General features: G+C 45.4%; 1 pseudogene; it reads right to left on the bottom strand.

Annotated features, from left to right (window-relative positions):
* Positions 1-11,331: 11,331 nt before the first annotated feature.
* LOC125523857 lies at positions 11,332-11,665 on the bottom strand (annotated as a pseudogene).
* Between the last annotated feature and the right edge of the window lie 575 nt (positions 11,666-12,240).

The raw sequence follows: 12,240 nt of genomic DNA on the forward strand, positions 1-12,240 counted from the left end.
ACCTGGCGTCGGGAACTCTTTCGGGTTCCCTTGGCCTCTTGGTCTTCTCCGACACCTTGTAAGGAGCCGGAGTCAGCATCTCCGTCAGGAGAGCGTCCATAGTGTCTTCGGGCAGAGGGGCCGGACAGTTAATCTGCCCCGACGTCTCCACCCAGTCCTATCAAAGGCATGGAGCTCAGACCCCGCGCATGGTTAAGCTAGGGGAAATAAATATCCTACCAGATGTATAGAACTCACCGAATGCGCTAGGCGCTTCGCGCTTAGCCCGCGGTCCTCGGTGAGAGAGGAGGGACCTCGACGCCTTTGAACAGCACCCTCCAGACATCCTTGTGCGTCGTGTTGAAGAGCTCACTCAGAGTCTGGTGCTGGGCCGGGTCGAACTCCCACAAGTTGAAATCCCATTGTTGACATGCGAGGATCCGGCGGATGAGCATGACCTGGACTAGGTTGACCAGCTTGAGCTTCTTGCCTGCCATATTCCGGATACATTTCTGGAGTCCGTCCAGCTCCACCGATGAACCCCAGGACAGGCCCTTCTCTTTCCAGGAGGTGAGCCGCATGGGGATTCCGGATTGTAACTCGGGGGCAGCCACCCAGTTGGTGTCACGCGGCTCGGTGATGTAGAACCATGCCGATTGCCACCCCTTTATGGTCTCCACGAAGGAGCCTTCAAGCCATATGACATTGGGCATCTTGCCCACCATCGCTCCGCCGCATTCTGCTTGTTGGCCCCCCACCACCTTCGGCTTGATATTGAAGGTCTTTAACCACAGGCCGAAGTGGGGCCGGATGCCGAGGAAAGCCTCACACACGACGATGAACGCCGAAATGTTGAGGATGAAGTTCGGGGCCAGATCATGGAAGTCAAGCCTGTAGTAGAACATGAGACCACGGACGAATGGATGGAGGGGAAACCCCAGTCCGCGGAGGAAGTGGTGGAGGAAAGCTACCCTCTCGTGAGGTTCACGGGTAGGAACGATCTGCCCCGCAGCGGGCAGCCGATGCGCGATATTCGCGGCTAAGTATCCGGCTCCGCGCAGCTTCTTGATGTGTCCCTCTGTAACGGAGGAAGCCATCCATTTGCCTCCCGCTCCGTACATGATTGGAGAAGGTTGAGGCGAAGGATGTGTTCTTGGGCGTTGGAGCTCGAGTGCGCAAGAATGGATGAGCAAGGAGGAAGAAGGCGTGGGTAGAAAAAGGTCAAACCTTGTCCCTTTATAAGGGCGGCCGAAACTATGCGCCCCCACTAGCCTGGTAAAACTCGCTTATCCCCCAAGCACCGCAATCGATGGCGCGGTTGGGTTACCCACGCCCGTATTGATGAGAATCCCGTAATAAGGGGGACACGATCTCTGCTTTGACAAGACGTGTCAAGAAACTGCCTCGCGTTATGTGCGGGGCTAGTTAAAGGAAACAGTTCGAATAATCACCGGGCCGTGGCATGGTGTCATGTTGCCAAAACGTGTCAGCAGATTCAATTTGTGGAAATATTATTCTCTCTACGGTGGTATGTGGAACTTATTTTGCAGGGTCGTACACTATCGTTGTATTCAAATTTTTCCGTGGTGTATTCGGAGGAGGAACCCGCCTTGCAATGCCGAAGACAACACTGCGCGCCGGACTCATCGTCATTGAAGCCTGGTTCAGGGACAGTTCGGGACCCTGAAGATACAAGATTGAAGATACTGCGGGAGTCTTGGATTAGGGGGTCTCCGGACAGCCGGACTATATCCTTTGGCCGGACTGTTGGACTATGAAGATACAAGATTGAAGACTTCGTCTCGAGTCCGGATAGGACTCTACTTGGCATGGAAGGCATGCTAAGCAATACGGATATGCATATCTCCTCCTTTGTAACCGACCTTGTGTAACCCTAGCCCCCTCCGGTGTCTATATAAACTGGAGGGTTTTAGTCTGTAGAACAACATACAATCATACCATAGGCTAGCTTCTAGGGTTTAGCCTCTCCGATCTCGTGGTAGATCAACTCTTGGAATACTCATATCATTAAGAATAAATCAAGCAGGACGTAGGGTTTTACCTCCATCAAGAGGGCCCGAACCTGGGTAAAACATCGTGTTCCCTTCCTCCTGTTACCATCCGCCTTAGACGCACAATTCGGGACCCCCTACCCGAGATCGACCGGTTTTGACACTGACACTAAGTGCTTCTACTGCAAAGGGACTGGTCATTGGAAGCGGAAATGCCCTGAATATTTAGTGGATAAGAAGGATGGCAAAGTGAACAAGGGTATATTTGATATACAGGTTATTGATGTGTACCTTACTAGTATTTATAGTAGCCCCTGGGTATTTGATACTTGTTCGGTTGCTAAAAATTAGTAACTCGAAACAGGAGTTACAGAATAAATAGAGACTAGTTAAGGGTGAAGTAACGATGTGTGTTGGAAGTGGTTCCAAGATTGATGTGATCATGATCGTACACTCCCTATACTTTCGGAATTAGTGTTAAACCTAAATAAATGTTATTTGGCGTTTGCGTTGAGCATGAATATGATTTGATCATGTTTATTGCAATATGGTTATTCATTTAAAATCAGAGAATAATTGTTGTTCTGTTTACATGAATAAAACCTTCTTTGGTTATATACCCAATGAAATTGGTTTGTTGGATTTTGATTGTAGTGATACACATATTCATAATATTGAAGCCAAAAGATGCAAAGTTAATAATGATAGTGCAACTTATTTGTGGCACTGCCGTTTGGGTCATATTGATATAAAGCGCATGAAAAAAAAACTCCATGCTGATGGGCTTTTGGAATCACTTGATTATGACTCAGTTGATGCTTGCGAACCATGCCTCATGGGCAAGATGACTAAGACTCCTTTCTCCGGAACAATGGAGCAAGCAACAAACTTGTTGGAAATAATACATACTGATGTATGCAGTCCAATGAGTGTTGAGGCTTGCGGCGGGTATCGTTTTTTTTTCTGACCTTCACATATGATTTGAGCAGATATGGGTATATCTACTTGATGAAACATAAGTCTGAAACATTTGAAAAGTTCAAAGAATTTCAGAGTGAAGTGGAAAATCATGTAACAAGAAAATAAAGTTTCTACGATCTAATCGCAGAGGCGAATATTTGAGTTACGAGTTTGGTCTTCAATTAAAACAATGTGGAATAGTTTTACAAACTCATGCCACCTAGAACACCACAGCATAATGGTGTGTCCGAACGTCGTAATCGTACTTTACTAGATATGGTGCGATCTATGATGTCTCTTACTGATTTACCACTATCGTTTTGGGGTTATGCATTAGAGACAGCTGCATTCACATTAAATATGGGCACCATCTAAATCCGTTGAGACGACACCGTATGAACTGTGGTTTAGCAAGAAACGTAAGCTGTCATTTCTTAAAGTTTGGGGTTGCAATGCTTATGTGAAAAAGTTTCATCTTGATAAGCTCAAACCCAAGTTGAAGAAGTGCATCTTCATAGGATACCCAAAAGTAACTGTTGGGTACACCTTCTATCACAGATCCGAAGGCAAGATATTTGTTGCTGAGAATGGATCCTTTCTAGAGAAGGAGTTTCTCTCGAAAGATGTGAGTGGGAGGAAAGTAGAACTTGATGAGGTAACTATACCTGCTCCCTTATTGGAAAGTAGTTCATCCCAGAATTCTGTTTCTGTGACTGCTACACTAATTAGTGAGGAATCTAATGATGATGATCATGTAACTTCAGATCAAGTTACTACCGAACCTCATAGGTTAACCAGAGTGAGATCCGCACCAGAGTGGTACGGTAATCCTGTTCTGGAGGTCATGTTAATTGACCATGACAAACCTACGAACTATGAGGAAGCGATGATGAGCCCAGATTCCGCAAAATGGCTTGAGGCCATGAAATCTGAGATGGGATCCATGTATGAGAACAAAGTGTGGACTTTGGTTCACTTGCCCGATGATCAGCAAGCCATAGAAAATAAATGGATCTTCAAGAGGAAGACGGACGCTGATAGTAATGTTACTATCTACAAAGCTAGACTTGTCAAAAAAGGTTTTTGACAAAGTTCAAGGTGCTGACTATGATGAGATTCTCTCACTCGTAGCGATGCTTAAGTTTGTCTGAATCATGTTAGCAAATTGCCGCATTTTATGAAATATGGCAAATGGATAAACAAAAATGCATTCCTTAAAGGATTTATTAAAGAAAGAGTTGTATATGATGCAACCAGAACGTTTTGTCAATCCTAAAGGTGCTAACAAAATATGCAAGCTCCAGCGATCCATCTATGGACTAGTGCAAGCATCTCGGAGTTGGAATATACACTTTGATAAGTTGATCAAAGCATATAGTTTTATACAGACTTGCGGTGAAGCCTGTATTTACAAGAAAGTGAGTGGGAGCACTACAGCATTTCTGATAAGTATATGTGAATGACATATTGTTGATCGGAAATAATGTAGAATTATTCTGCAAAGCATAAAGGAGTGTTTGAAAGGAGTTTTTCAAAGAAAGACCTCAGTGAAACTGCTTACATATTGAGCATCAAGATCTATAGAGATAGATCAACACGTTTGATAAGTTTTTTCAATGAGTACATACCTTGACAAGATTTTGAAGTAGTTCAAAATGGAACAGTCAAAGAAAGAGTTCTTGCCTGTGTTACAAGGTGTGAAATTGAGTAAGACTCAAAGCCCGACCACGACAGAAGATAGAAAGAGAATGAAAGTCATTCCCTATGCCTCAGCCATAGGTTCTATAAACTATGCCATGCTGTTTACCAGATCTATTGTATACCCTACACTGTTTTTAGCAAGGGAGTGCAATAGTGATCTAGGAGTAGATCACTGGACAACGGTCAAAATCATCCTTAGTGGAATAAGGATATGTTTCTCGATTATGGAGGTGACAAAAGGTTCATCGCAAAGGGTTACGTCGATGCAAATTTTGACACTGATCGAGATGACTTTAAATCTCAATCTGGATACATACTGAAAGTGGGTGCAAATAGCTAGAGTAGCTCCGTGTAGAGCATTGTTGACATAGAAATTTGCAAAATACTTACGGATCTGAATGTGGCAGACCCGTTGACTAAACTTATGTCACAAGCAAAACATGATCACACCTTAGTACTCTTTGGGTGTTAATCACATAGCGATGTGAACTAGATTATTGACTCTAGTAAACCCTTTGGGTGTTAATCACATGGCGATGTGAACTATGGGTGTTAATCACATGGTTATGTGAACTATTGGTATTATATCACATGGCGATGTGAACTAGATTATTGACTCTAGTGCAAGTGGGAGACTAAAGGAAATATGCCCTAGAGGCAATAATAAAGTTATTATTTATTTCCTTATTTCAAGATAAATGTTTATTATTCATGCTAGAATTGTATTAACCGAAAACATAATACATGTGTGAATACATAGACAAACAGAGTCTCACTAGTATGCCTCTACTTGACTAGCTCGTTGATCAAACATGGTTATGTTTCCTAACCATAGACATGAGTCGTCATTTGATTAACGGGATCACATCATTAGGAGAATGATGTGATTGACTTGACCCATTCCGTTAGGTTAGCACTTGATCGTTTTAGTTTGTTGCTATTGCTTTCTCCATGACTTATACATGTTCCTATGACTATGAGATTATGCAACTCCTGTTTACCGGAGGAACACTTTGTGTGCCACCAAACGTCACAACGTAACTGGGTGATTATAAAGGTGCTCTACAGGTGTATCCAAAGGTACTTGTTGGGTTGGCATATTTCAAGATTAGGATTTGTCACTCCAATTGTCGGAGAGGTATCTCTGGGCCCTCTCGGTAATGCACATCACTTAAGCCTTGCAAGCATTGCAACTAATGAGTTAGTTGCGGGATGATCTATTACGGAACGAGTAAAGAGACTTGCTGGTAACGAGATTGAACTAGGTATTGAGATACTGACGATCGAATCTCGGGCAATTAACATACCGATGAGAAAGGGAACAACATATGTTGTTATGCGGTCTGACCGATAAAGATCTTCGCAGAATATGTGGGAGCCAATATGAGCATCCAGGCTCTGCTATTGGTTTTTGACCGGAGACGTGTCTCGGTCATTTCTACATAGTTCTCGAACCCGTAGGGTCAGCAGGCTTAACGTTTCGATGACAGTTATATTATGAGTTTATATGTTTTGATGTACCGAAGGTTGTTCGGAGTCCCAGATGTGATCACGGACATGACGAGGAGTCTCGAAATGGTTGAGACATGAAGATTGATATATTGGAAGCCTATGTTTGGATATCGGAAGTGTTCTGGGTGAAATCGGGATTTTACCGGAGTACCGAGGGGTTACCGGAACCCCCCGGGGCATAATGGGCCATAGTGGGCCTTTGTGGAGAAGAGGAGAGGCGGCCAGGGCAGGGCCGCGCGCCCCTCCCCCCTAGTCCGAATAGGACAAGGAGAGGGGGGCGGCGCCCCCTCCCTTTCCTTCCTCTCTCCCTCCTCTTTCCCCCTCCACTCCTAATCTAACAAGGAAAGGGGAGGGAGTCCTACTCCCGGTGGGAGTAGGACTCCTCCTGGCGCGCCCCTCTTGGCCGGCCGCACCTCCCCCCTTGCTCTTTTATATACGGGGGCAGGGGGGCACCCTAGAGACACAACAATTGATTGTTTGATCTTTTAGCCGTGTGCGGTGCCCCCCTCCACCATAGTCCACCTCGATAATACTGTAGCGGTGCTTAGGCGAAGCCCTGCATCGGTAGAACATCATCGTCGTCACCACGCCGTCATGCTGACGAAACTCTCCCTCAACACTCAGCTGCATCGGATTTCGAGGGACGTCATCGGGCAGAACGTGTGCTGAACTCGGAGGTGACGTGCGTTCGATACATGATCGGTTGGATCGTGAAGACGTACGACTACATCAACTGTGTTGTGCTAACGCTTCCTCTTTTGGTCTACGAGGGTACATGGACAACACTCTCCCCTCTCATTGCTATGCATTACCATGATTTGCATGTTCGTAGGAATTTTTTTGAAATTACTACGTTCACCAACAATATGGTGTTGGAGAGGGCTTGCAGTCACTGTAGCCAAAGCGACTCAAGATCTTTTCCACATAGTGAGATTGAAGTAATGTGATCCCACCATCATATTCTCTCAACAACTTGATGTTCAGAATGACATGAGCCACTCCTAAATCTTTCATCTTAAAACAGCGAGATAGAAAGTCCTTGACCTCCTTAATAACATTCAGATTTGTTCCGAAAATCAGTATGTCGTCAACATACAAGCAAAGGATAATTCCCTCGCCCCCAACATGGCGATAGTACACACATTTGTCAGCTTCATTTACAACAAAGCATGCAGCTGTTAAAGTTCTTTCAAACTTCTCATGCCACTGTTTGGTGCTTGCTTGAGTCCATTCAAAGACTTCAGCAACTTGCACACTTTTCTTTCCTGACCATCTAGTACAAACCCATCTGGTTGTTCCATATAAATTTCCTCGTCCAACTCTCCATTTAGGAAAATAGTCTTAACATCCATTTCATGAACGAGAGGACCATGCGAGGCAGCTAGTGAAAGTTGAACTCGAATAGTGGTCAGTCCAGCCACAAGTGAGTAAGTATCAAAGAAGTCTTCACCTTCCTTTTGGGTATAACCCTTAGCCACGAGCCGAGCCTTGTATTTTTCAATAGTACCTTCAGGCCTAAGCTTCTTCTTGAATACCCATTTGCATCCTATAGGTTTCCACCCATAAGGATGATCAGTTATCTCCCAAGTTTCATTCACCAAGATGGAATCCATCTCGCTACGAACTGCTTCCTTCCAGTAGTCAGCATCTTCAGATGCATAGGCCTCTGAAATAGAACTGGGAGTGTCATCTATGAGATACACAAGAAAATCATCACCAAAGGACTTTGCAGTCCTCTGTCTCTTGCTCCTAGTAGAAACTTCATTGTTCTCCTTCACAGGACTTTCAAAGTGTTCCATCGAAATGGCAGGTTTGGTAATTGTAACTGGTTCCTGATTCGATGAACTAGGCATCTCCTGATTAGATGAGGTAGCCATATCCTTCATGGGAAAGATATCTTCAAAGAAAGTCGCATCATTCGACTCCATGATCATACCGACATGCATGTCAGGTACCTCAAATTTTACAACCAAGAATCTATAACCAATGCTATGAAAAGCATATCCTAGGAAAACACAATCCACGGTATTTGGTCCAAGCTTGCGCTTCTTTGGAATTGGCACATTGACTTTCGCCAAACAACCCCAGGTTCATAGATAAGAGAGCTTTAACCTTTTCTTCTCCCATTCCACGAATGGAGTTATCTCTTTGTACTTTGTGGGGACTCGGTTTAGGACATGACATGCTGTCAATATCGCCTCCCCCCACCATGCCTTGGAGAGACCCGATGTGTCTAACATGGCGTTAACCAAATCAGTTAGAGTACAGTTCTTTCTTTCGGCCACCCCATTTGACTGAGGTGAGTAGGGAGGCGTTCTCTCATGGATTATACCATCTTCTGCAAAAAAGCATCAAATTCATTGGAAAAATACTATCCACCACGGTCGGACCTAAGCCTCTTGATTTTTCGATCAAGTTGGTTTTCCACTTCAGCTTTATAGATCTTGAAAAAGTTCAAAGCCTCATCCTTAGATTTTAGAAGATACACACGGCAATATCTAGTGGAGTCGTCAATTAACGTCATGAAATATTTCTTTTCACCTTTTGTCAAAACACCATTCATTTCACATAGATCTGAATGTATGAGCTCTAGTGGTGCAAGATTTCTCGTTTCCGCAGTCGTATGAGACTTACGAGGTTGCTTAGCTTGCACTCAAACTTGACACTTAGATCCCTTGACACTGGTGAAACTAGGGATTAAGTTCAACTTCGCTAGTCGCGACATGCAACCAAAGTTAACATGACAGAGATGTGAATGCCACACATTTGATTCACTATTGTTGGAAACATGATTAACAACTTTATTGCAAATGTCTGATAAGGATAAACGAAACAGGCCTCCTGACTCATAGCCTTTACCAACAAAGGTTCCATACTTGGATATTACAAATTTATTCGACTCAAAGACAAGCTTATAGCCATCTCTACACAGAAGAGATCCGCTAACAAGATTTTTATTGACAGAGGGGACATAATGCACGTTCTTCAGCCGCACGATCTTCCCCGAAGTAAACTTCAGATCGACCGTGCCAACACCACGAACTAAAGCACTTGAACCATTGCCCATCAGCATGGTTGAAGTCCCTGCGGTCTGATAAGACGAAAACGTGGAAATATCACCGCATACATGCACATTAGCACCTGTGTCAATCAACCAATCAGGAGAATGACATACTGAAAGAATAGTGGGACATATACCATACCCAGCATCCTTCATGTCAATGTTTCCAATGACAACATTAGCAGTCTTGCCACCTTTCCCAGGATGACGCTTGTCATAGCGATTAGGCCAACTAGGAGCCCAATGATCAGAATCCCCACACACATGACAACCACCGTTCTTCTTGTCATTCTTCTTCTTGAAGTTCATGTGTTGCACAGCCTTGTTCTTCCCATCAAAATTTGCTTTACCATCAACCTTGCCCTTGTTCTTGAACTTGTGGGGCTGGAAGTTCTTCTTCTGTACCAGATTGGCACTAGATCCTCCCTCAATACCTAGAGCATGTGTGTCCTTTGCTCTCGCCTTTTCTTCGACATCAAGAGTACCAATGAGATCCGGAATGGAAAACTCCTGTCTCTTATGCTTCAGTAAGGTAGCAAAGTTCCTCCAAGAAGGAGGAAGCTTGGTGATGATACCTTCGGCAACAAACTTGTACGGTAGCATACAGTTGAAGTGCTCAAGCTCTCTGGCAAATGACTGTATCTCATGAGCTTGCTCAACCACGGAGCGCTCTTCAGTCATCCTGTAATCATAGAATTGCTCCATGATGTACAGCTCAGTGCCGGCATCCGAGATCCCAAAATTGGCCTCGAGTGCATCCCACATATCTTTTCCATTGTCAATTGACGCATAAGCATCAACTATGTTCTCACCAAGAACACTCAAGAGAGCAGCCTAAAACAGAGTTTCCATTTTCTGAAAAGCTTGTTCCTCTTGGGCATCAAACTCCCCTTCAGGCTTACCAAGCGTGGCGTCATAGCAACTCATGGTTTGAAACTATAAGACTGCTCTCACGCACCACCTCTTATAGTGGATACCCTCAAACATAGGAGGTCTCATGGAAGCAGCAAAACCACTTGGGGTAAATTGCCTATGATAAGATTTTTGGATTGTAGGAAATATGAGCAATTTACAAAATAACTTTGCTAACAGAAATACTAGATAAAGCATGACTAAGATAGCCGAGATAAAGCAAGTCATGCAATCTGATAGAGAGAAGGTAAATAGCATCTGCATGTATGAACTTGAACTAAACACATCATGAACAGACACTAGATGAAGTTGCATATATAAAGTAGAACCTAACATATGTAGGGCAGAAACTAGAGCAAAGAACTGTGGCAGGATATCTAACAGAAAGAGCAAGAACACGTACGGGACAGCAGCAGCAGAAGCACTAGACTTGGGGTCGACATCCTCTCCAGCCATGTTGTTGATGAGGTTGTCGACGTCGGGGAAGAAGTCGTCGGAGTCCGCGATGAAGAAGCCATGAACAGGCTGCGACGGGAGGTGAAGCAACGGAGGGAGACGAAGCGAACAGGCAGCGGCCGAAGAGGCGCGCCGTTCGAATTCAGTGTTCACTTCAGAAAATGTTTCAGCTCCCGCGTGACCTTTTGTATACCCGTCATTTAGACATCGGCTCGGCTCATTCCCGCAACCCGCATCGTGACGAGGCGTGGCATGGCGAGGCGGGCGGTGGACGAGGAGCGCACGTGGATGTCCCTCTTGTTAGCATCCTCATACATGTGGAGAAAGAGCCTCCCTTATAAAGAGGTCCAACTCCCTCTAAACTAGCAATGTGGGACTAAACTTTGTTCCACCTCTTGCCTTGCACGAATGGGCTGCGTGGGGTTCTAGGATTTATTAGGAATTTCTAAAACTGCTATTGGGCTAGGCCTAAAAATAGACAAAATTCCAGCATCCAGTACCATGGAAACAATTCCAAATAAGAGTGCCGACGAATCCACTTTATGCAAGGTAGGAGCTTGAGACAAGTACTCCCTCAGATCCATAATAAGTGTCACAAATTTTTGAACTATTAGTTCAAAACTGCGACACTTATTTTGAACCAGAGGAAGTAGTAGCTAAACTCTCACGTACCTAGCACCGGAAATAGAGTGGTGCGGAGCAAGGATATTGCCAGAGATCTAACGATCGTCGGAACAACTATAGCCGGAGGGACAAGTCAAGCTCTTGGTCGTGCTCTGATGAGCTCCTGCTGCGCTTGTGCGCCATGCCACCTTCTGCTGCTGGCTCCTCGGACTCCCAAACAGCGGCCACAGACCTCCCTGGCTTCCAAGCGTGCGCGGTGGGGGCCGTAGTGTCCCGGCGGCGCTTAGCGGCATGCTCTTCCTTGTGCGCGTTCTGGTGACCACCGAGCTCCCTGCGAGGTGTGGAACTTGCGGTGGCAGTAGAAGCATAGGAAGAAGCCGGGCACTGGCGCCAAAACCGCGGCGGCCAGGGTGACCTCAAGGCTCAGCTCCTCCTGCTCATGCTCCATTGTGCTCGTTGGTGCTGCTAGTTGTGTGTCGTATTCGCATATGGCTGTGTGGATGACCATGAGCTGAGCTTGATAGAATGCTTTGGATCGGGACGGTTAGATCATTCTGGTACACCTACCTTCTGCTTGAGCTGCCGAGCTCGATCTAGAGCCGTCATGGTGAAGTAGGGGCCGGTGACGAGGTCGACAGAGAGTAGATGGCGGCAGTGGTGGAGCTTCCTGTGAGCACCGCGCTAACCCTAGATCGGTAGGGATTGTAGGTGGGGACTGTGGCAGCGATTAACCTCGTGAGTCGTGCCTTGGCACCCACCTCTGTTTATATAGCGCGGGTCACAGGGGGCCACCAACCATGGTTTGGTTGGGCGCCTCCGATTAGGGCGCGAGTCAGGGGCTCGTTCGACCCGTTGGGTTCGGACGGGAGAGAGATCAACCTAACATTCTCCCCCTTGATCCCAACTTTACTTTTAACTTTATACTTTCTATTTTATTTGACCTATAGTACTAAAGGGGTCTGACCTATAGTACCGGTTTGTGACACAAACCGGCACTATAGGGCAATTTTCAAACTCAACCCC

This window comes from Triticum urartu, chromosome 7 (assembly GCF_003073215.2).
Source record: "Triticum urartu cultivar G1812 chromosome 7, Tu2.1, whole genome shotgun sequence".
Classification (NCBI taxonomy): domain Eukaryota; kingdom Viridiplantae; phylum Streptophyta; class Magnoliopsida; order Poales; family Poaceae; genus Triticum; species Triticum urartu.